We start from the raw sequence: 21,611 nt of genomic DNA on the forward strand, positions 1-21,611 counted from the left end.
AAAGCCACTCACAGCATGGCCAGGGAGCAAGAGACAATTCAAGGCCACATCATAACTAACCTGAAGACCTCCCACCAGGCCCACCTCCCAGTACTACCATTGTGGGGCAAAACAGGGGCCATTGTGAGGCCCAAACTCCAGCAGGAATGCTCCTTTTCCTGCACTTCTGGGTTCTGTCACTGACTCTTCTGGGTAGCTGCTACAAAGGCCAAGACTTCTATCTGTCCATTCTGGTAGGACCTGGGCACTCACTGCTGCTGTCTTGCTGAGATCAGCAAGAGGTGAGGAACTGAAAATGGGTGTAGAGACCAAGAGGGAAGGGAGAGGGCAGGTGGACTCCAGCATGGCTGGGTGGAGGTGCCCAGAATTTTAGCACCACAACAAGTCCATCTCCTTGTTTTCCTTATTTTGATTTTGGCTCCTTCTATGGCCTAAATGGTGGTGTCTTCCCACCCTCACCAAATATATATGTTGAAATGTAGCCCAATATGGTGTCTTGAAGAGATGGGGACTCTAGGAGTTGACTAGGTCATAAGGGTAGAGCCCTTATGAGTAGGATTAAGAGCCTTATAAAATGGCTAGAGGGAGCCTAAGGGGCTTTCTGCCCCTCTGCCAGTAAGGATGCAGCAAGAAGGCCCCATTTTAGGGGAGAGGGCAAGCTCTTAACAGACACAGAATCTGCTGATCCCTTGAACTTGGACTTCCCAGCCTCCAGAGCTATGAGAAATAATCTTCTATGGTCACAAGTCTCCCTGCCTAAGGTATGTCATTAAAGCCAGCAGTCATTTCTCTCCAGGTGACAAAAGTCCCTCAGCAATATTAGACATGTCTTACTCTTTATTTCTTCCAACAGATGTGCCTCCTTCCACACCATAAAAGGAGACTTGAATTATTGGCCTGGATTGCCCTCAATGAGGTCAAGTGCCCACCCCTAAAAGTCAGTATGGGGAGGGGCTGCAGGATGCAGGAAGGTTTTCCAGAGGCAGCTGTGGTCAGTGTGCATGAGGAAGAGTGGGGTCACACGGTGGTGTGATGTGTGCTTGTCTTTCTGTGATGTCCCACGCATTCACAGAACTGGAATCCAGAGCACCAGGACTGTAAGTAGTTCACCTTTGATCCTAGGACCATACCCTGGAAGTTAAACATTGATGACTTTATTTATTTATTTATTTGGTTGGTTGGTTTTTTTTGTTTTCTTTTTTTTTTGGTGGTACTGGGGTTTGAACTCAGGGCCTCCCACTTGCTAGGCAGGCGCTCTACCACCTGAGCCAATCTGTCAGCCCTTTTTTGTGTAGGGTATTTTTGGGATGGGGGTCTTATGAGCTATGTGCCAGGGCTGGCTTCAAACCTTGACCCTCCTGATCTCTGCCTCCTCAGTAGCTAGGATTACAGGCGTGAGTCACTGGAGCCCCACTATGACTGATCACTTTTGAATGAATTAATGAATGAATAAACCTTCACTTCCTTATAATATCTAGTCGAAAATTGCCTGAAGCCACCTGGGATTCCCCTCACTGGCAACTGTCATAGACTGTCCATCGTCCCTGTGATGTGATAGAGCCTGCTAAAAATCACACTCACATCTGATTCTCACAGTAACTCTGAGGGGAGGTTACTGTCACCATATCAAGTGGAAATGAGTAAACTGAGGCTCAGAGAGTTCAAGGGAATTTCTCCAAGACACAGGAACTCAGCCTGGAAGCTGGGCTGGGCAGGGCCAAGGATGAAGGCAAGGCTGGGGCTAGGCGTGTGGGCACAGTGGCTCCTGGGTTATAAAAGTCCCCGGGGAGGAATCCTGGAGCAAAGCCAGCTGCTGTAATGTGATTTCTTTCTCTTTTTTATTTGCATATATTAATTGTGCAAAATAATGGATTTCATTGCTATGTACCTTCATCATACTCACACCTGTCCCCTCTGTTACCACCCCTTTCCCTACCCTGGTCCCCACCCTCTTCCCAAGCAGTCCTTCTTCTACTTTCATGTTTTTCTTTTCTAGATTCTGCATATGAGAGAAAAGATGCACAATTTGTCTTCCTGATAAATCTGTCTGGTTTATTTCTGTTAACAGTAGGATCTCCAGTTCCATACATTTTCCCACATGACATGGTTTCATTCTTCTTTATGGCTGAATAATACTCCATTTGTATATACCACATTTTCTTTACGCTTTCTTCAACTGATGGGGACCTAGGTTGATTCCATACTTGGGTATTGTGGATAGTCCTCCCTAGTGCTGAGATTGCAGGTGTGCACCATGATGCCTGGCTTCTTTTTGTTTTGTTGATGATAGCCATTCTCACTCAGGTGAGATGAAATCTCAATGAAGGTTTTTTGGGTTTTTTTTTGTAGTACTGGTTTGAACTCAGGGCCTACACTTTGAAGGGTTTTTTCAAGATAGGGTGTCTCCAGATATTTGCCTGGGGCTGGCTTCAAACATGATCCTCCTGATCTCTGTCTCCTGAGTAGCTGGGATCACAGATGTGAGCCACTGGTGTCCACCTCAAGACAGTCTTGATTTTCATTTCCCTGGTGACTAAAGATGTTGGACCTTTTTTCATGTATGAATACCATTTCAAATAGGAAATTCAGAGAACTTTATAAATTATGCAGGGCTTGGAGGCATGGCTTGAGTGGTAGAGCACCTGCCCAGTGAGCCTGAGGCTAAGTTCAAACCCCTGTACTGAAAGAAAAGGAAGGAAGGAAGGAAGGAGGAGAGAGAGAGAGAGAGAGAGAGAGAGAGAGAGAGAGAGAGAGAGAGAGAGAGAGAGAAGACAGAGAGAAAGAGAAAGGAAGAAAAAGAAAGAAACCATGAAGAACTATGTCATGAGAAGACACCCAGTGCTCTGCTCGGTGTGAATTGCTCAATCACATGTTCAAACTTGCCCATGGGTGCTGGGGACATTGAGGCAGAACAGAGCAAGTCTGGCTCTCCAGGAGCCCCAGGCAGATGAATAAACAGAGGGTGAGTGAGCTGTGCCTGGGGCTGTGGAAGGGAGACCAGGGCTGTGCAGCTCACTGTGAGCAAAGAGGAGGAAAGGGAAAGACACATATTACATAGTCACACACCTCACACCATACATGTCATACACCACACACCGCACACCATATACACCACACATGGTTGCACACCTCACACATGGTCACACACAGTCACACACCTCACCCACGGACACGTCTGACACACAGTCACACATCTCTGCTTAGAACTGAGCAGGGCACAAACTTGCACAGCCTTACCATGACCTGGGACACGCTCTGGTGTCCCACCTGCCCACTTCTCTCTCTCCCCCACTTGCCCACGTCTCTCCCCTGCCCCCTCTGCCCAGCCTCTTGTCTCTGAGCAGAGCTCCTGCTGTCTGTCTACCTGTTCCTGTGTTCTCAGTAGGCTGGCTCTATGTCAGCAGGTCTGCTCTAGTGTCACCTCCTCACAGAGGACTCTCTGGCCTCTGGGTTTTACTACTTAGCCCAAGGCTTGAGCTCCAGCCTTCTGAGTGCTAGGATTATAACAGTGAACCACTATGCCCAGCTCCATAACCACATTTTAGCAGCTGCACCCTATTTCTCACTTACAGATTCCTTTTCAGCAATTGCAACATTTGATAGTTAATATGATCTCATGGTTAAAGATAATACGTGTGCACCGAGAGCTGTCCTACCCGTTTCATATTCAGGTCTAGTGACGTTTTGTGTGTTGAAGCTGGAGCCTCATGTCCCAGAATTCTCTTCTCCAGGTGAATCTGTGTTTGCATTGGTCATAACAGAAAGTTTGCATGAGCTTGGGAAGGGAAAGTGAACCAGTGATCATGGTGTTTGTGCTCTGAAGGTCCCGCAGCATGCCAGGCTCTAGAGCAGCTCCTCACAGAGTCACTAGTCTGCTGGTTGTTGGCATGGGGTGGCACCTGGACCTGCATCTCCTCCAGCCCCCAAATCCCCCCTCTGTTTCTCTGAGGCCAGCGCCCAGCATGTGCACAGAAAGTGCCAGGTTCTGCGGCAGGTCACCCCAGGCCACTGAGGTCGAAGGTGATGACACAGGTTCCAGCTGTCCTTGTGGGTGTCTCCCACTGTCCTCCTTGGTCCAGTGTGACATTGTTCTCACCCATGTCCAGCTTTCCTCCTGAATGTTGGTCTAACTAGCCTGTAGGGGCTGCAACACTAGACAGAGACTTTCCATCCTCTCCCAAGATTGCATAAGGTCCGACTCCTGCCATCAACCCCTACCCCAGTCACTCAGAGGGGCTCCCTGATTAACCTTATTTATTTTTTTTTTTGGCAGCACTGGGGTTTGAACTCAGGCCCTCATGCTTGCTAGGCGGGCGCTCTACCACTTGAGCCCCCCTGCCAGCCCTCCTGATTAACTCTTGCCAGACCACATAACCCCATACATTCTCGTCGGCACCTTGCACTATACAAGGTCTATCTTTTTTGGGTGGGACTTGGGTTTGAACTTAGGGCTTTGTGCAAAAGCAGGTTCTCCACTGCATGAGCTGTACCGCACCTCCAGTCTGTTTTGGAGATGGGGTCTTGCAAACTATTTGCCCTTCAGGCTGGTCACAAACCACAATCGTCTTCTCAGCCTTCCAAGTAGCTAGGATTACATGAAATTCTCTCTTGGAGGTCTTTCCAGACTGATGATGAGAATTCCCCTTTCTAATTTAGAGTTCCATAGTATTCCACTGACCCAGCACACCATACTTTAGCCAGTTCCCCCTGAAGGAAGTTTGGGTAAAATTCTCCTGTGTGTGTTCATGGTACACAAGGACCTCTTTTCTCCGGTGTTCTAACAGGCTCTCAGGAGGCAGTCTGCAGGAAGGAGGCACCTCCACACTTTCTCCATGGGGGAGCTTTTGTCCTATTACTTTCATTCCCATCTACGCCCAAACCTCTTTTCCAGCCCAGGATATCCCGAAGGACTCAGAAAACCAACTGCCCCATCTCTGCCTCTGTCTAACACACCTGTCACCTCCAAGGTGCTTCATCTTGGTGTTTCCAAAACTGAGCTCATGGTAAACGTTTTCCAGCCCACTGCTCCTTCTAGGCTCCAATCATCCCCCCAGTTTTTTTTTTGTAGTACTCGGGTTTAATCCCAGGGCGTTACACCTTGAGCCGCTCCGCCAGCCCTCCACTTATCAGCCACTCCAGATAGGCTCTCATGAACTATTTTGTCCAGGCTGGCTTGGAACAGTGAGCCTCCTGATCTCTGCCTCCACAGTAGCTAGGATTACAGGCGTGAGTCACCTGTGCCCAGCCCATTTTTCCCCTTTGATCTGTTAAGCTCGTCCAAATACCAAGTGTTCCATCCATGTTCCACAGATGTGACAGGCTTACGTAATCCTTCCTTTTTTTTTTTTTTCCTGAGCTGGGAATTGAACCCAAGGCCTGGCATATGTAAGCATTCTACCACAAAGCCTCCCTCTGCCCTTACTACAGAATTCTAAGCAGCTGTGATAATGTCATTTCCCTAGCTAACAACTGTGAGATACATTCCTAACAACCTGCTGTGCTGAAGGATTTTACACACCTCTACCCTTCCTGTCCTGGCTGTCCACTGCCGAGGAGCCAGCAGCCTGCTGTGGTTGGATGTGGTTTGGGTATGTCCCCCTTGAGTTCCTGTGTAGGAGGCTTGGTCCTCAGTTGGTGGTGTTGGGAGGTGATGGAACCTTTGAGGGTTAGCACAAGGTCACTAGGAGTGCTAGCCTTGGAAGGGGTCTATACTGGTCTGTTGGATGAGTTAGTTCCTGAGCGAGTTATTATAAAAGTTATGAAAGAAAAAGATTGAGCCAGATGCAGTGGTACTCCCCTGTAGTTCCAGTCACTCAAGGGGCTGTGGGAGGAGGATCACTTGAGTCCAGAAGTTTGAGACCGACTGGGGAAACATAGGAAGTCACTGTTTTATTATTTGGTGGTACCACAGTTTGTCCTCAGGGCCTCAGACTTGCTAAGCAGGCAGGCACTCTACCACTTGGGCCACTCTGCCAGCCCTGTTTTGTGATGGGTATTTTTGAGATAGGGTCTCATGAGCTATTTGCCCTGGCTTGCCTCAAACCTCAGTCCTCCTGACCTCTGCCTCCCTAGTAGCTGGGAGACATGGGTGTGCAGCTTTACTTTTTATTTTGTACAAAAGCTAACGATAAGGCTGGCCCACTAGTAAGAGCTCTGCCAGGTCCATTTTTTTGCAGCTCTGATTTATTTATTTGGAGACAGGGTCTTGCTATGTAGCCCATCCTGGCCTCGAACCCCTGCCACTGCTTCCCAAGCGCTGGGATTACAGGTGTGCCCCACCAGGCCCAGTCTTTTGTGTGCCTTACTTGAGTTGAGAGAGCCATCAGCTGCTTTTCCATTTTATCGGGCACTCTCTGGTCCCCACCACACTCCACGCAGTCAGTCGTCTAAGGTACCCTGGAAAGGTGACAGACCTTGGTCCCATCCTCGTTCTGCTACTTGCAGTGTGAGCTAGGTCCTGGATCCCCATTCTTCTTGGAAAGTGGTGATAACAATCTTTCCTCAAGTAGTTAAGTGGCACAAATGGGAACAACCCAAAAGGAGGAGTGCGATGCACAATAAACACGACTGCCCTCCTTTCTGCTCTGTGCGTCCGTTAATGACAGCGGGCTCTCTCCCACTCAGCTCTCCATGGGAAAGTCCTTTTCTACAGCATGGGGCACAGTGGGACTCCTTGGAGTCCTGGTCGGTGCACTTTGCAGGGAGACGCTCCTGGGAGGGGGAGGGGGAGGGGGAGAGGGAGGGGGAGAGGGAGGGGGAGAGGGAGGGGCCCACCCACCCTCACTCTCTCTTCCCTGGTATTCTTTAGGCGGAGGAATCGGTTCTGGATCCAACATGGCGCCGTCCTGTTCTGTACGGAATTCAAAGATGGCGGCTATCACAGGGGGCGGACATGTTCGCGCTACGTAACGCAGGCGCGGGCCCGCGAAGGCCGGAACGTGACGCAAGGTTGGGGCGGGGCTCCTGTCCGTACTTTAGCGTCGCGCGTCTCGTGACAGGCACTTCCGCTCGGGGCGGCGGCGGTGGCGGAAGTGGGAGCGGGCCCGGAGCCTTGGCCATAAAGCCCGAGGCGGCGACGGCGGCGGCGTTGGAGGCTGGTAGAGCGCAGAGGAGTCCGCTGGTGCCGGTATTTGGACTTCTCTGCCCCGTCCTCTGTTGCGTCTCCTCGGCGAGCCCCGCGCAGCGGCCGCGGTGAGCAGCGGGCCCGCTTGGCCGACGGCCTGCCCATCCCCCGCCGCGGCCCCGGATCGCCGGGCCTGGCGTCCTCCGGCCCGGGCCTCACGGGGCGTCACGGCGTCACTCGGGCCCCGAGCGGTGGGCGGGTCGCGCCCGGGCGGGGAGAGGTCAGGGGTCTCCAGGTGACCTCCGGCGGTGAAGTCGAGGCTGGGCCCGGGGTTCCGAGCTGGCGGCCCGGGTCCTCGGAGCCGAGCCTTGCCGGACCGGGCCCCGCCTGCTGGCCTGCGGTGGGAGAGGTTCCCCGCGGCAACTGAGTCAGGGCGGCCAGCCGCGTCACGTGGCCTGCCCTCCGCGAGCACGGGTGTCCGTGCGCCGTGCAGCCGGCTGGGAGACGCGAGCCGTCGTAAGCGTGTAGCCCAACCTGAGGAGTTTGCAAAGTTCCTGCGGGAGAGGAGAGGAGAGGAGAGGAGGGGAGAGGTGCTGGCGGGCCGAGGGCAGTGCTGATGGGTTCATGAAGGGGTACCGAAGGGTGATCGCAAAGGTCCGAGCCACAGACCGTCCTGTCTAGTTCTCGGAAGGACCCCTGCCGTGCCGCCTACAGAGGGACGGGACAACAGAGAGGTTAAGTTATTTGCCCAAGGTCACACTGTCGATGCCGTCTAGCCCCGGCACCAGACTCCGCGCTCGCATTGCTTTTAAATGCCCTAGCAGCTTGCCACCTGGTGCCTGTCCATCACCGCCTCCCTCCACCTCCCGTGTTTCTAGTGCTGTCACTTGAGAGCCTCGCTGGTAGTAGGACTTCTACCTCACAGCCATGTTTCGTTTGCAGTTGTGACTTGCAAGGCATGTTACCGTAGTGTAGTGTCACCAGATTAGAAGCTCTGGAACGCTGGCAAGTGGTTAATTGAGATTTTCAGGCTTTTGCCATCTAAATCTTTTCTCCTTTGAGTTAGGTCTGGCAGACTTGCCATGTGAATCTTTCCATTATTATTGATCGTGCCCAGCTCTTTGGTTCTTCCTGTGACAACACTGCATCTTGGGAGTCCAAAAGAACAGGCTCTTGTCTTTTCCTTGTGACTTAAGCAGCTGATTAGCCGCATGACTTCTCATCCATTAATAAAGTATCCTGTTAGTGTGTTTCTCTCTACAAACTTTGGAGGGTTTCTTGAGATCTGAGTCTAAAAACTGGGGAGTTATGAGTCCCTCTTCTGAAGATAGCTGTCCAAGCTAAAGCTCAGTCCTCACAACTCTTTTTTTTTTTTTTTTCGTGGACTGAGCTTTGCAATTGGGGCTTCTTGCTTGCAAAAACAAGTCTACTATCTCCTGTTGTCTGTTGTTTTTTTACCTTGCTAGCCAGGCTGGTATATTAAGTGAGTAATAAGTGCTGCAGACTTATGTAATGTTTTGAGTGTAGAGAAGAGCAACGATGAGCACCGTTTCACTCATTCATGAAATGTTTTGAGTATCTGCCATGTGAGGATCAGACATTGCTGGACACTGACTCAAGGAGTTTTAAAGTGGGGTGTGATAATGGCCAGGAACACTGATATGGAATGACTTGGGGATAAAACGTGAGGCTTTTGTAAAGGAGTTATTTCCCATTTGTGTAGGTGGAACATAGTAATCCGAATGGCCTGGTGTTCTGGCTAACTTGAAAGCTGTGTTAATTTTAATAATAGCATATATATGGTTTGCTCTTGAAAGTGTGTAGGAGATAGTACTAATTCCTAATTGGTTAGAACTTTTGAAGAATAACCTTCAACACTAAACTTGTTCCTCTTGTTGTGCTAGTGGCATTGTTTGTTCACTCCAGGGAATCCGTGCATGGTTATAACATTGCACTACGGTGTCTTTGAGCAAATGCAAATGGGACATGCTGGATTTTTTTCCTTCAGCTGACAGAAAAGCTTAACATAGTCCCTACCGGACACAGTATCAATGCCATTCTAGATAAGAACCCTCTGCTTCTGATTTTTTTTGCCTGTGATACCCTATCTCCCACAACTTTCTCTAAAGGGGGATCTGGGTTTTAAGTTTGTGGTAGAGCTTCATGAGTAAACAAACAGAAGGGTGGAATGAGATGGAGTCACTCTAAAAATAATTTTATTAGCACAGACAAACCTCCAGGTAATTCTGCACAACTGCTTGGGGTGACTTTTTTTTCTTCTTTTTGTTCCTCTTTTTTCCCCTTAAAGGCCAACTGTGCTCCATTTATCAGAGCACTTAAGCCCCATAATTGAAGAGCATTCCTTAACCTACAGTTTTGAATCTAGTTTTCTGGCTCAACCAAAACTTTGGTCGTTTGGTTAGCTTTTAATATGTTTTCAAAAAGATGTGCACTGCTAACACTTTTGCCCTTACACTTGGCATTAACCTTTCTGTGCAAAGGTGGGGCAAACCTAGACCACTCATGAATGACAGTTATCTCTGGGTTTAACATAAATCCTTTCCCATTTTTTGTATGATAAGAATTTAACTCTATGCCTATTTAATCAGCAAGTATGGCTAAGAGAAATTGTTAAGCTGGGCACCAGTGCCTCATGCCTGTAATCCTAGCAATTTAGGAGGCAGAGATCAGGAGGAAGCCAGTCCAGATAAATAGTTCCACAGACTCTGTCTCCAAAAGCCCATCACAAAAAAAGGACTGGTGGAGTGGCTTAAAGTATAGGCCCTGAGTTTAAACCCCAGTAACACACACACACACACACACACACACACACACACACACACACGCTTAAAGTATAGGCCCTGAGTTTAAACCCCAGTAACACACACACACACACACGCTTAAAGTATAGGCCCTGAGTTTAAACCCCAGTAACACACACACACGCACATACACACACACACACACTCTTAAAGTATAGGCCCTGAGTTTAAACCCCAGTAACACACACACACACACACTCTTAAAGTATAGGCCCTGAGTTTAAACCCCAGTAACACACACACACACACACGCTTAAAGTATAGGCCCTGAGTTTAAACCCCAGTAACACACACACACACACACTCTTAAAGTATAGGCCCTGAGTTTAAACCCCAGTAACACACACACACACACACACACACACACACACACACGCCAAGACTTGGCTGGGAACTTCAGGCAAGGTTTTCCTCGAGAAATAAGGAATCGGGGGCGTCCTGCTCAGGATGAGTAGTGGCTCCCCTCCCCGCCCCCCCAATTTTTTGGCCGCTGGCTTTCTGCTGATTCTTGCCTCCCTATAGGGTTGCCATTCCATTCTCAGGTATCCATTCCTTTGGGTTATCAAAACACTTATTTGTTAATGTCATCTAATAGGTCTTTGTGTGTCGCTGTCTGCAGTTTCTACAGAAACATTTTGCAGTGTGTTCAGTTATTTGCTCTCACATCTTCCTTGATTTTTTTTTTTTTTTTTGGTGGTGGTGGTACTGGGGCCCTCATCCTTGCTAGGCAGGCACTCTACCATTGGAGCCATTCCACCAGCCCCTTTCCTCGTATTTTTTTTTTTCTCATACATACACCATTAAAGACTGGCAAATACTATGCATTAATATTTTTAAAACTTAAAAATTAAAAAAAAATTTTTTTTTGGTGGTACTACGGTGTGAATTCAGGGCCTCATGCTTGTTAGGCAGTCACTCTATCACTTGAGCCATGCCACCAGCCCCCCCTACAACCACTGTGGTGGTTGTGGACGGTGACTTGTAAATCACAGGTGACTTGAAATCAAAACAGGCTTCTCAGGAGCCTTTCTAACTAACTACTTTCAATTTTAGTACTACAGACTGATTCCAAAAACAAATTGAAGACTAGCTACTTGGACAGTGTCTCCTTGGGGGAGGAAGAAGGCTTGGGAATTGGTTCCATTGGTGACATACCTTATTGGTTTATTCATTTGCTTGAAGATAGAGTACTTAATGCACAGGCTTTCAGTCCACAGGGGCTCTCTCTGTCTTGGTGACATCATCACTGCTATGGAGATCTGTTGGCTTGATTCTGTTGTCCATTTCCTCGTTGCCTAGGACTGCCTGGATTGGCACGGAATAAATCTGAGGAAGTATACTAAAGTCTGAGAACCTGGGCAGTCCGTACGAACTGGCGGCCTTGCTTTCTTATGTGACTGCTGCCAAATAGAGTGAAGGCAGTTGGTTTTCTGTGCTCCTCCAGCCTTTTAAGTAAAGAGGGCTTGCTTCTTACTGAGAGTTTCTCATTTCACTTCAGGGGCCCTTTAAAAATTACTGAATGAGGTAAATGGTTACACCATCTGTTTCCAGTCTCTTGCATGTCAGTGTGATTTTTTTAAAAGTTGATTTCCATTTGATAAACTTTTTAATTTGAATTGTCTTAAGAGTGTGTAATGATAAAGTTACTATGCATTAATCTTTAAAAAATCTAGCATGGGCTTTATAAGAAAAATGGTACCTCTTAAATACAGTCTACCAACAGTTCTTCATGCACTTACAGATCTTGGGACCTTTGAAATAGCTGTGGGTTGGCTCAGCCAACCTTGATAAAAGAGACACTCTTAAATTCTACAACATGTGCTTGCCATTCAGTCCATGGTTAAGAGAGCAGGAACTTTCCTACCGCACATTTGTGTGGTGTGTACAGTTTATGTGTGATCTCACTTTGTACTCACAGCTCTGTGTTCTTGGTGGAGGCTGGTCTTAGGTGGTAAAGCTGGAAAGGGAACCTCAGTGTGCTGATACGCTTAGGGTTCTGTACCCCTGGCTGCCTCTACCATTCTTATTGTACATGGTACTATTAAGGCCTCTGCAGTTGTAACCATGTATCTTTCTACTACATATTATTTAAAATCACACCTCTTTTTGCCTGTTTTAAAATTAAAAAAATAAACTCTGAAGTATAAAGGAGAAGGATTTGCAATTCACTATCTAGAGGAAGACCACAGTGTAAATTGGTTATTTTCTTCCTTTGAATATACTTTCTTTAAAGAAATTGAGCCCCCAGTAGTGGAGCTTTTAATTGTGGAGGAGATTGATGTTCTTGGATACTTTGACCTGTACTGCCTCTCTTGTTAGACCTCAATGACACAAAGTCAGGGATTTTGCCACTTGCATTGAGCCTGCACCTAGCAGTAAATATTACTACCTAGTAGTAACATTTTTCACATGTTTAGTGGTGACAGGTGAAGAACCTGAGGTATCCAGCACCAGAATCAGGTTTATTTGCCATGGTAACACTAGGTAAGTAAAGTGTTGCCCTTTTATGTGATTTATGTTTCCGTATTTTAGTAATCGTGTATCCATTTAGAAAAGTACACAAACAGGTGAATGACTTGGGGAGTTTTCATAAGTTCAGAAGCCCCCTTGTGTCTTGTGCTGTTGCCTTCCCTCTACCCTGGGTACTGATTTTTTTTTTCTTTTTGACAGTACTGGGGTTGAACTCAGGGTTTCATGCTTGCTCGGTAGGTGCTCTACCCCTTGAGCTATGCCTCTATTCTTAAGTATTGTTTTAGTGTGCTGATTTTTATTTTTTAATTTTTAAAAAATTTAAAACTTTTATCCTTAATTAACTTTTTTTTTTTAAATATTGTTGTGCTGGAGTTACATTGTGGCATTTACAAGTTCTTACAATATATCAATAGTTGAATTCATCCGCTCCATCATTCTCCTTTTTCCTTCCCCCTCCCCCGCAAATGTTGATTTTTAACACTGACTAATTTTGCTTGATTTGGACTTTGTGTAAACAATGGAATCATACACTATGTATTCTTCTGTATCTGGCTTCTTGGACTGTGTTTGTGAGACTTCGTGTTATTTTGTACAGTTTTAATTCCATTTTTATTGTTCCATAATATTCCGTTATGTGATGTATCATAATGTTTTTAAAATCAACTAGATTGTGTGACCTGCTGAGAATCTCCCTGCCCTTAATTTTGTGAAAATAAACCTCGCAAAAAGCCAGTGGTGTTCAGAAAGCAAAGTAAAAGTTATGGTAGTCCTCTTACACCAAAAAGGGCACGTTGTAATGTGCTTAATTTAAGAAATAAAGTGAAAATTTGAGGTTTAGTGGAAGTTGGTCAGCGTTACGGGAAAAATGAGTCAAGCACCTACACTATAGTAACATCTTGAGCATTTTCAAGTTTTTCCACAACCACCGTCTCCTTGGAATCACATGTGTACAGATACTAAGGGTCTACTGTAAATAAAATTAAATAGAAAGCCTGAGGTTTATTAAAATTTTTGTGGCAATACTGGATTTTGAGCTCAGGGTCTTGTGCTTGTTAGACAGGTGCTCTACCAATTGAGCCATGCCCCCTGCCCAAGGATGAGTTATAGGATATGTATGTGTATTTGTTTGCAAGAGCTTTCTTAAATACCATGGACTGGGTGGCTTAAACAAAAGAAATTTACTTCCTCAATTCTGGAGGCTATAAATCTGGGATTAAGGGGCTGGTAGAATTGGTTTCTTCTAAACCCCTCTTGGCTGCTGATGACTATGGTCTTTCCCCTTATCATCTCATGGTCTTCTCTTCTTTGTGGCAGTGTCCTCCTCTTGACACCAATCATTGATTAAGGGCCACGCTGATGGCCTCACTTAACTTTAATTGCTCCTTTAAAGGTCCTGTCTGCAAGCAAGTCACATCTGAGGTAGTGGAGGTTGGGATTTTAATAAATGAATTTGGAGGTTGGGGCGGGGCGGGGCGGGGCGGGGGGGGGGCACAGTTCAGCCTGTAACAGTATTCTGCTTTAGTGGATAGTATCAGTTGTACCAGTTTACATGCATAGGGGAACTCCAAATATTCCACATCCTTGCTAACGGTTGTTACTTTCTGTCTTTTTCATTTTAGCGGTTTGGTAGGAACCTGTTTTTTTTTTTTTTTTTTTTTTTACGGCTCCATAATATAGCCTGTTTCTTTACAAGGGTAGGGAAACCTTAAGGAAGTGGGGAAGTTGTTCCTAGAGTAAAATGTGTCGTAGTTTGAGATTCTTACCGTGCTATTTAGGTGTGTTGAGGTTAAGATTGAAGCTGTAGCTTCAGTGTTAGAGTGTTTGCTTAGCCTTTGTGAGGCCCTGGATTTGATCCCTGCCATCACAAAAATGGAAAAAAATGATAAATTGAGGTTAGACAAGCAGAATGGCTCAGTCTGTTAAGTGAGCAGATAGCCCTCTATACTTGTGGGCAGCTTTGCTTTTATAATCTGGACCCATTCCTCATGGAATTGGCCCAAAAGAATCATTTGTGGGGTATAAATCTAGCCATAGCAGACAGTATTTCATACAAACTTATTTTGGTTCTTAAAATACTGAATTTCCTCATATATATGTAAGAAGTAGGCCTGTTTTGCATGCGCTGATTGACCATTCAGATATTAGCTGGCACCTGACCACCAGCTTTTTGCCTTGATCTTGATCTGTGAACATCCACTTTAGACCTTAGTGTGAATGAAATACATGATTCTGCCCTTTCCCAGCTCTCAGCCCCTGGAGGGCACGGACGAACCATTCTCATGTAAAGGATATTGAAATACTACTAGCTAAATTTTTGCTTTAAAATCTTGCAGTTCTAACTTTGCAAAGTAAGTTACTGTTTATAACTTGTAAGTTATGCTTCTGGGCAGGTGATTAATATGTATAGCCTTTGTGAATAATAAACTGTGTTTTGTGCTTCCTTTTATTGTCTGCTATAAGAAAACACTGCTGGCAGCTGTGGGAAATGTAAAATAAGAGCCTTGGAGGTTCCAGAATAATTGCAAAAACAGGGCAAATGAGAGTCATACAAATAGTTTAAGAAAATGCTAGAGTTGTTTTGATGTCTGGAGTGGGGTAGGGAGGGGCTCCAGATTTCTTGATTCAGTTGATATGGGGGGGACTTGGGAAAAACATTATATTTGGATGGAATGGATGCACGGATTACAGTGTCTCCACCACAATGCCATGTTAAAACTATTATTTTTAACAAAGTGATGCTTCATTTGGTAATGCCACACTGTGTAGAATTCTCCCTTGACCTTATGACCCTTTTGAATAAGTAAGATGGTAGCCCAGTTCTGGGTGAAGACTTACTTTGATATGGTCATTTGTCTAAAAAAAATTAGATTAGTGGGGGATGGGCAAGGTGGTACATACCTGTAATCCTAGCACCAGAGAGGCAGAGGCAGGAGGATTGAAAGTTCAAGGCCAGCCTGGACTATAGGGACACCCTGTCTCAGAAAACAAAGCATAACAAACAAAACCCTAGGAGATTAGCGGTGCCAGGATTGAAGGTAAGTGTTGTGCTGGGATGTTGTTCTGAAGTGCTTCCTCATAATTGCCTTTTAATAGTAAGCTAAAAGAGCTGATTTCGGGGAGGATAGGATGGAGGAAGAGAGCAGTTAGTTTTGTATTTCCTCTTTAGCCAGCCAGCCAGCTATGTGGCTTCTCTTAGTGATTTATGGTCAATCTGCTTTATTGGTTGAAATGCCTGTCAATACCTAGAGTTGATACCAAACCCTTTGAGCTATTGAAAATAGTCCTTATGTACCTGCCTGTGTACTCGCTGTCTGCTTTCCAGTCTTGTTGTCTTACCAAAAAGATAAAAAGGCACCATCACCTTTGTCTCTTCTTAAATAAAACACTCTTGACTCTTGGTTTGGTACCTGGATTTAGAAAACTTTGAACAGGACTGGGGATTCAGATATGTGGTAGAGCCCAGAAAGTGCAAGTCCCTGTGTTGGATCGCCAGCACAGCCAACAAACAAACAGAAACCACAGCTGAGAATAATAGGAGAATCACATTCAAGAGTCCCTTGTTTTGGTCTGGGGCATGACCCAAATGGTAAGAGTGCTAAAGGTCCTGAATTCAAACTCCAATACTGGCCAAAAAAAAAAAAAAAAGAAAGACTATTGTTCTGAGGCAAAGACCTTTTAGCAAAAATTGCTTTCAAGGAACTTGATGCTTTGTGAATTTGCCTTTGGCCTGTCCACCCCCCCCCCCACCCCGCCCCTGCCCCTGCCATGGGAATGTGCTATCTGGAACAAAGTGTATATGTGGACAGTCCCTGTATGTTTTGTAGAGCACAACTGTTACTTCATTCAAGCTTCGTAAGTTCAAACTAGGCGGCCTGATTTGTCACCCTCTTTCAGATGAGGAAACTGGTGGCAAAGAGACAGGCAGGGTCAGGGATCACTGGGTAGTGGGGCTGGGACCAGCACCTAGAGTTCCAAATTTGCAGATGGTCCAGTAACCCCAGTATGGAATTTTATCCTTCATTTTTACTTAAGGGTTTCTTAAAGTCAGTTGCTTCGTAGAGTATACATTTCAGGTGGTGAATTTTCAAGCAGTGACAGATACCACAACCTCAGTGGGCCTTGTGCATGCAAGGCAAGCACTGTACCATTGAGCTACACCTCCTTTTTTCTGCCCTTGCTGCATGTTCAGTTTTTTCAGAGGCTCTGTCTGCTCCTTCCTTTCTTCCTTCCTTCTTTCCTCCCTCCTTCCCCACCTTCCTTTCATTCTCTCCCTCTCTCATTCTTTCTCTCCCTCCCTTCCTCTCTTCCTTCCTTCCTTCCTTCCTTCCTTCCTTCCTTCCTTCCTTCCTCCCTCCCTTCCTTCTGCTAGCGGTGGAACCCAGAGCCTCACACTTGCACTAGGAAAGTGCTCCACCACTAAGCTATATCCCCAGCCCTATATCATTCTTACTCCTGATGGACTGCTCAGTGGGAGTGTAGCTGGGTGTCTTGGCAAAGGGAGAAAGAACTACTGGAGGCTCTTGCTAAGGTTAATCATTCTAACCTGGAAGTGACATATCACTTCTGCTTACAGCTCATTGGCCAGAATGAGTCACCCATAAAAGTCATCAGGAAGTGTGATACCACTGTGTATTCACCAGGCCCAGAATTGGAAGAATGGGGAGCACAATAGTGTCAGATGTAGGTTGTGGCATAATAACTGTTGGAGGAAAGAAGCTCTCTTTGGGGGTTCTTGTTCCTGGCAGCTGGCAATTTTTTTTTTTGATAGTTCTCGGGTTTGAACTCAGGACTTTGTGCTTGCTAGGCAGACTCTGTACTTAAACCACACCTGTCATGCACACCTGGCAATTTAAATGCTAAAAAGAAGCCAGGTGCTGTGGCTCATACCTGTAATCCTTAGCTACTCAGGCAGCAGATAGCAGAAGGATCACGATTCAAGGCCAGCTTGGGCAAATAGTTCACAAGACCCTCTCTCGAAAAAACCCTTCACAAACAAGGCTGGTGGAGTGGCTCAAGGTGTAGGCTCTGAGTTCAAACCCCAGTACCACACACAAAAGAAAAAAGTGCTAACTAGAGCTTAGTTCTTTGTGGGTTGTTTGTTTGGTTTTGTATTTGTTTATTTTTTGGTGGTACTGGAGTTTGAACTCAGGACCTTACACTTGCTAGGCAGGCGCTCTATCACTTGAGCCACTCTACCAGCCATGTTTGTTTGTTTTTGAGACAAGGTCTCCATATGTAACATTAGGCTTGCCTTACATCCTCCTGCCTCAGCCTCTGAGTGCTGGGATTACAGCTAAGCAGCACTGTTCTAGTCTCCAGAGTTTAGTTCTGGATACCAAGTGGCTTATCTTCACTTATTACTCTTCTTCATATCTGAAGAAATTTGTTCCTTTTCAGTGATTAAGTGTGATAACCTCAATTCACATGCCTTGGAGTGTCCTTTGCACAAAGTAAGCATGAAAGAAATAATCCAGTCTGAGCCCTCCCTTGCCTTCCATAGTTTTTAATGTTGAAATCCTAGACACTCTGGGTATCTTTTTACTGATTCCTACCACCTTCCCACCCCATTTTTCTTGAAAGTGCTTCTAGACAGTCTTGAAATCTTAGGTCCTCCTGTGTTTTGAACCCTGTGTTTTCCCATTGCCCTTGGTTGAGGCCCTTTACAAACTGTCTCCAGCTTACCTTCCTGACTTTGTCCTTCTTTTGATACAGACCCCCTGCCCTGAGTTGTTTTGCTCACCTTTCTCTTACCATATTTTGTTTCCTGCTTCCTTCATCTTGATTCTTCCTGCTTTGCTTCATCTCTGTGCTCCAATTCCAGTTCGCTCTACTTGTCGGCATTTGCCTGACACAGTACCAGCTCCGTTTTTAGTGCTTTTCCTGACCTCTTAATACTACTTTTACTGAATCCCTGTGAGTTGCCACAGATCATGTGGCTGGATTTTGTATGTGTTATAGCCTGCGCTAGGAGAGAGGGCCTTTAAGGGTAGGTCTGGACTGATTGGTTATTTTTCCCCAAAGCTTCACCATTTTGAAAGAAGTGAAAGTGTGTTCCACAAGTGACTTTTGATAAAAACATACACATTTACATTTGTCATGATCCTTGGCTGAAAAAAGAAATACCTATAACTTCTTCACATTGTTTGAAATTAGTGGTTCAGAAGCTGTAGGATTTCAGAAGCTTTTGTATGCAGAACCACAGCTTGGTTCTTAAGTGTGTCACTAAGCTTCAGTCTCCACTCTGAAAAACAAGAGAAGTAGATTACCTGCCCTTTTGCATTCTGACCACTCTTGGGTGCTTCATAATTGAGGTGGCTTTTGCAATATCCTAACTGGGAACATGACACCATCAGAAACTTAAAGGATCCTGCTATAGCCATCTTTAAAGCAACCTATGTAGAGCCTTGTCCATTCACTTCTTCATGAGAGGCAAGGATAGTCCTGTTGCTGGGCAGTTAGATTGGCCTCAAAAAATGGACTGTTTCTAAGTTATAGAAGCAGTATAGAAATCTTTCATGGATTTTTGTTGTTTGCAATACTGGGATTAAAACTCAAGACTGAGCTTGCTTAGGCAGGTGCTCTACCATTTGAGTCCTACTCCCAGCCGTTTTTTTTTTTTTTTTTGCTTTATTTTTTGAATAGGATCTCATGTTTATGCCAGGGCGAGCCTGGACTGTGATCCTCTTGTTTATGTTTCCTATATAACTGTAATCACAGGTGTGAACCACCATGCCCAGTTTTTATTTTTGAGATGGGGTCTTCTGAGAACTTTGTGCCCAAGTTGGCCTTGAATCCGCTCCTCATAACTAGGATTATAGCTGTGAGCCACCATGCCTGGCTCTTTCATGTTTTTTTGGTCTCACTATTTACTTTAAGCTAGTCTGAAACTTTTTTTTTTTTTTGGTGGTACTGGGGTTTGAACTTAGGGCCTACACTTTGAGCCATTTTACCAGCCCTTTTTTTGTGATGGATTTTTTTTCAGGATAGGGTCTTGTCATCTATTTGCCTAGGCTGGCCTTGAACTGTGATCCTCCTGATTTCTGCCTCCTGAGTAGCTAGGATTACAGGTGTTAGCCACCAGCACCTGCCTTGTTCTGAAACTCTTGATCTTCCTGCCTCAACCTCCCAGATGCTGGGATTACAGGGGTGTACCACCATGATCAGTTAGTATAGAAATCTTAATTTAAAGTCAATAGTTTTCTCCATTATCCTTCTGGATAATTGATGATAATTCAAAACTTATCATTTAAATGGGATCACACAGTACACACTCTTCTGCAACTTGTGTTTAAAAAATTCCACAGTATATAGTAGAAGTTTTTCCTTATAATTACATACTGTTGCTAGTATTGTGTTTTCATGGTACTGGGGATGAAACCCAGGACCTCACATCTGCTAGGCAAACACTGTACCTCTGAGCCATATCTCTGGTCCAGTTCATACTGTTAATGCTTTCATGATACTGCATTTACCATCATTTGTTTAGCCACCTTCTAAATGAACATTTCACTATTTCCTGCTCGCTGTAAGAAAGTTATTTAATGTTTACCTTTTTTCACTTATTCAACCATTTTCTTAAGGTACAGAAATATATATTACTCATAGTTAGCATTTGGTTTTCTTTGGCAAGTGGCCTCTAGGAAGGTGGAATACTTAACATTTGTAGTTTGAGAATTCCATTTATGTTTAAGTCTTTGCTGGTTTAATAAATGGGAAGGTTTCAAATGATGCCTCAAAAACTTGTATTTCTTTGATAGTTAAAGTTTTAAAAATATATCCATTAACCATTTATATTCTGTGAATTGGCTCTTGTACTCCAAAGCCCAAGTGAGGTGCCCCTCCCCCATTTATAATTGTTTCAAATGGCAAGAATTTTGATAGTTTTTCATGTTGTAGACATTGCTCTTGGCTTGTTTCTCTTGCTTTGGTTGGCCAGCTTGTCTAGTATATGTCACATCTGCCAATGTGTTTTATTTTGTGAGTTTGATATTATATGATCTTTTTCCCATCCCAAGAGAATAAAGCATGTTTTCTTCTAGTCCTTGGCCCACTTGAAATTTTCTGTGTGATGCCTGCTTGAGGATAGTTTTCCCAGTCTTTACTGTATTGTCACCCTTTCTTCACTGACTAGAATTTATTTTATCACACACTAATTTCCCACCTACACGTGTCTTTTTTAAATTCTTCTGTTCCATTCGTTGCCTTTGGGACATTTCCACTGCCTTATTGCTTCTGCTTCATAATGTATTTTAATAAGCCTGGCAATTTCCCATCTTTTACAAAACTCTGCTGAAGTTGAGCTCAAATGCAGACTTGCTTCCAGTCCTATTTCTGTGCTTTGTCCTGGTCTTTGAATCAGTTTGCCCAGAAGACTGCTTCATCTAGAGGTTCAGAGGAACCTTTCCTAAGGTACCCCAGCAATGTCTCTGGGACAAATATAAAATGGTTTTATTGAGAAAATTCCCTAGGCCTTGTGAAAGTAGTAACTGTATAAATGGTAGAAAACCTATTCCTAACCCCCAAGGAGCCCTGGGTTGTCTGGGCAGCAGTGCATATCTTTTAATCGGGTATATATTGCTCAAGAAGTGGATTGAATCCAAGTATTAGATTTTAATTTATGTTCATGAAGAATCTAAGCATTTCATGTTTTGCCTTTCTTGGTCTTTTCTTGCTGTATTTGAATTTACACAGTCACTTTGTAATCTGTTTAGGTGGATTGTTTGCTGTTAGTCTAACTGATGGGGAATTAGATTTTTTTTTTTTTTAGTGGTACTAGGGTTTGAACTCAGGGCTTTGCACTTGGTGTGCAGGTGCTGTACCACCTGAACCACTTCTGTAGTTCTTTTTGCTTTGGTTATTTTGGAGATAGTGTCTCACTTTTTGCCTGGGCTGGCTTGGATAGTGATCTTCCTTTTTATACTTCCACCAAAGCTGAGATGATAGGCTCATGACACCACACCCAGCTTCTTTCCATTGAAATGAGGTCTTAGAACGTTTTTTGCCCAGGTTGACCTGGAACCAGGATCCTCTAGATCTCAGCCTCTCATGTAGCTTGTAATGACAGGTGTATGCCATTGTACCCAGCTGTTGGTTGAGATAGGGGTCTTACTAACTTTTTGCTTGGACTGCCTTGAATGCCATCCTCCCAATCTCAGCCTCCCAAGTAGCAAGGATTATAGGTGTCACTCCCAGTGCCTGACTGAATTAAATTTACCACTCCTGACAGAGGGTTGCTAATGGTGGATTCCATACAA

The 21,611-nt window shown here is 45.1% G+C and overlaps 1 protein-coding gene across 2 annotated transcripts in view; it reads left to right on the forward strand.

Annotated features, from left to right (window-relative positions):
* Positions 1–6,996: 6,996 nt before the first annotated feature.
* Positions 6,997–21,611, forward strand: part of Rab7a (RAB7A, member RAS oncogene family) — a 64,951-nt gene continuing 50,336 nt past the window's right edge. Inside the window, exon 1 of one of the 2 annotated variants that reach the window (XM_020179549.2) lies at positions 6,997–7,191. The gene's annotated coding sequence lies outside the window, so the exon portion shown is untranslated. The remainder of the gene's footprint in view (positions 7,192–21,611) is intronic. The other variant, XM_020179550.2, reaches the window with a different exon arrangement.

This window comes from Castor canadensis, chromosome 10 (genome assembly GCF_047511655.1).
Source record: "Castor canadensis chromosome 10, mCasCan1.hap1v2, whole genome shotgun sequence".
Lineage (NCBI taxonomy): Eukaryota > Metazoa > Chordata > Mammalia > Rodentia > Castoridae > Castor > Castor canadensis.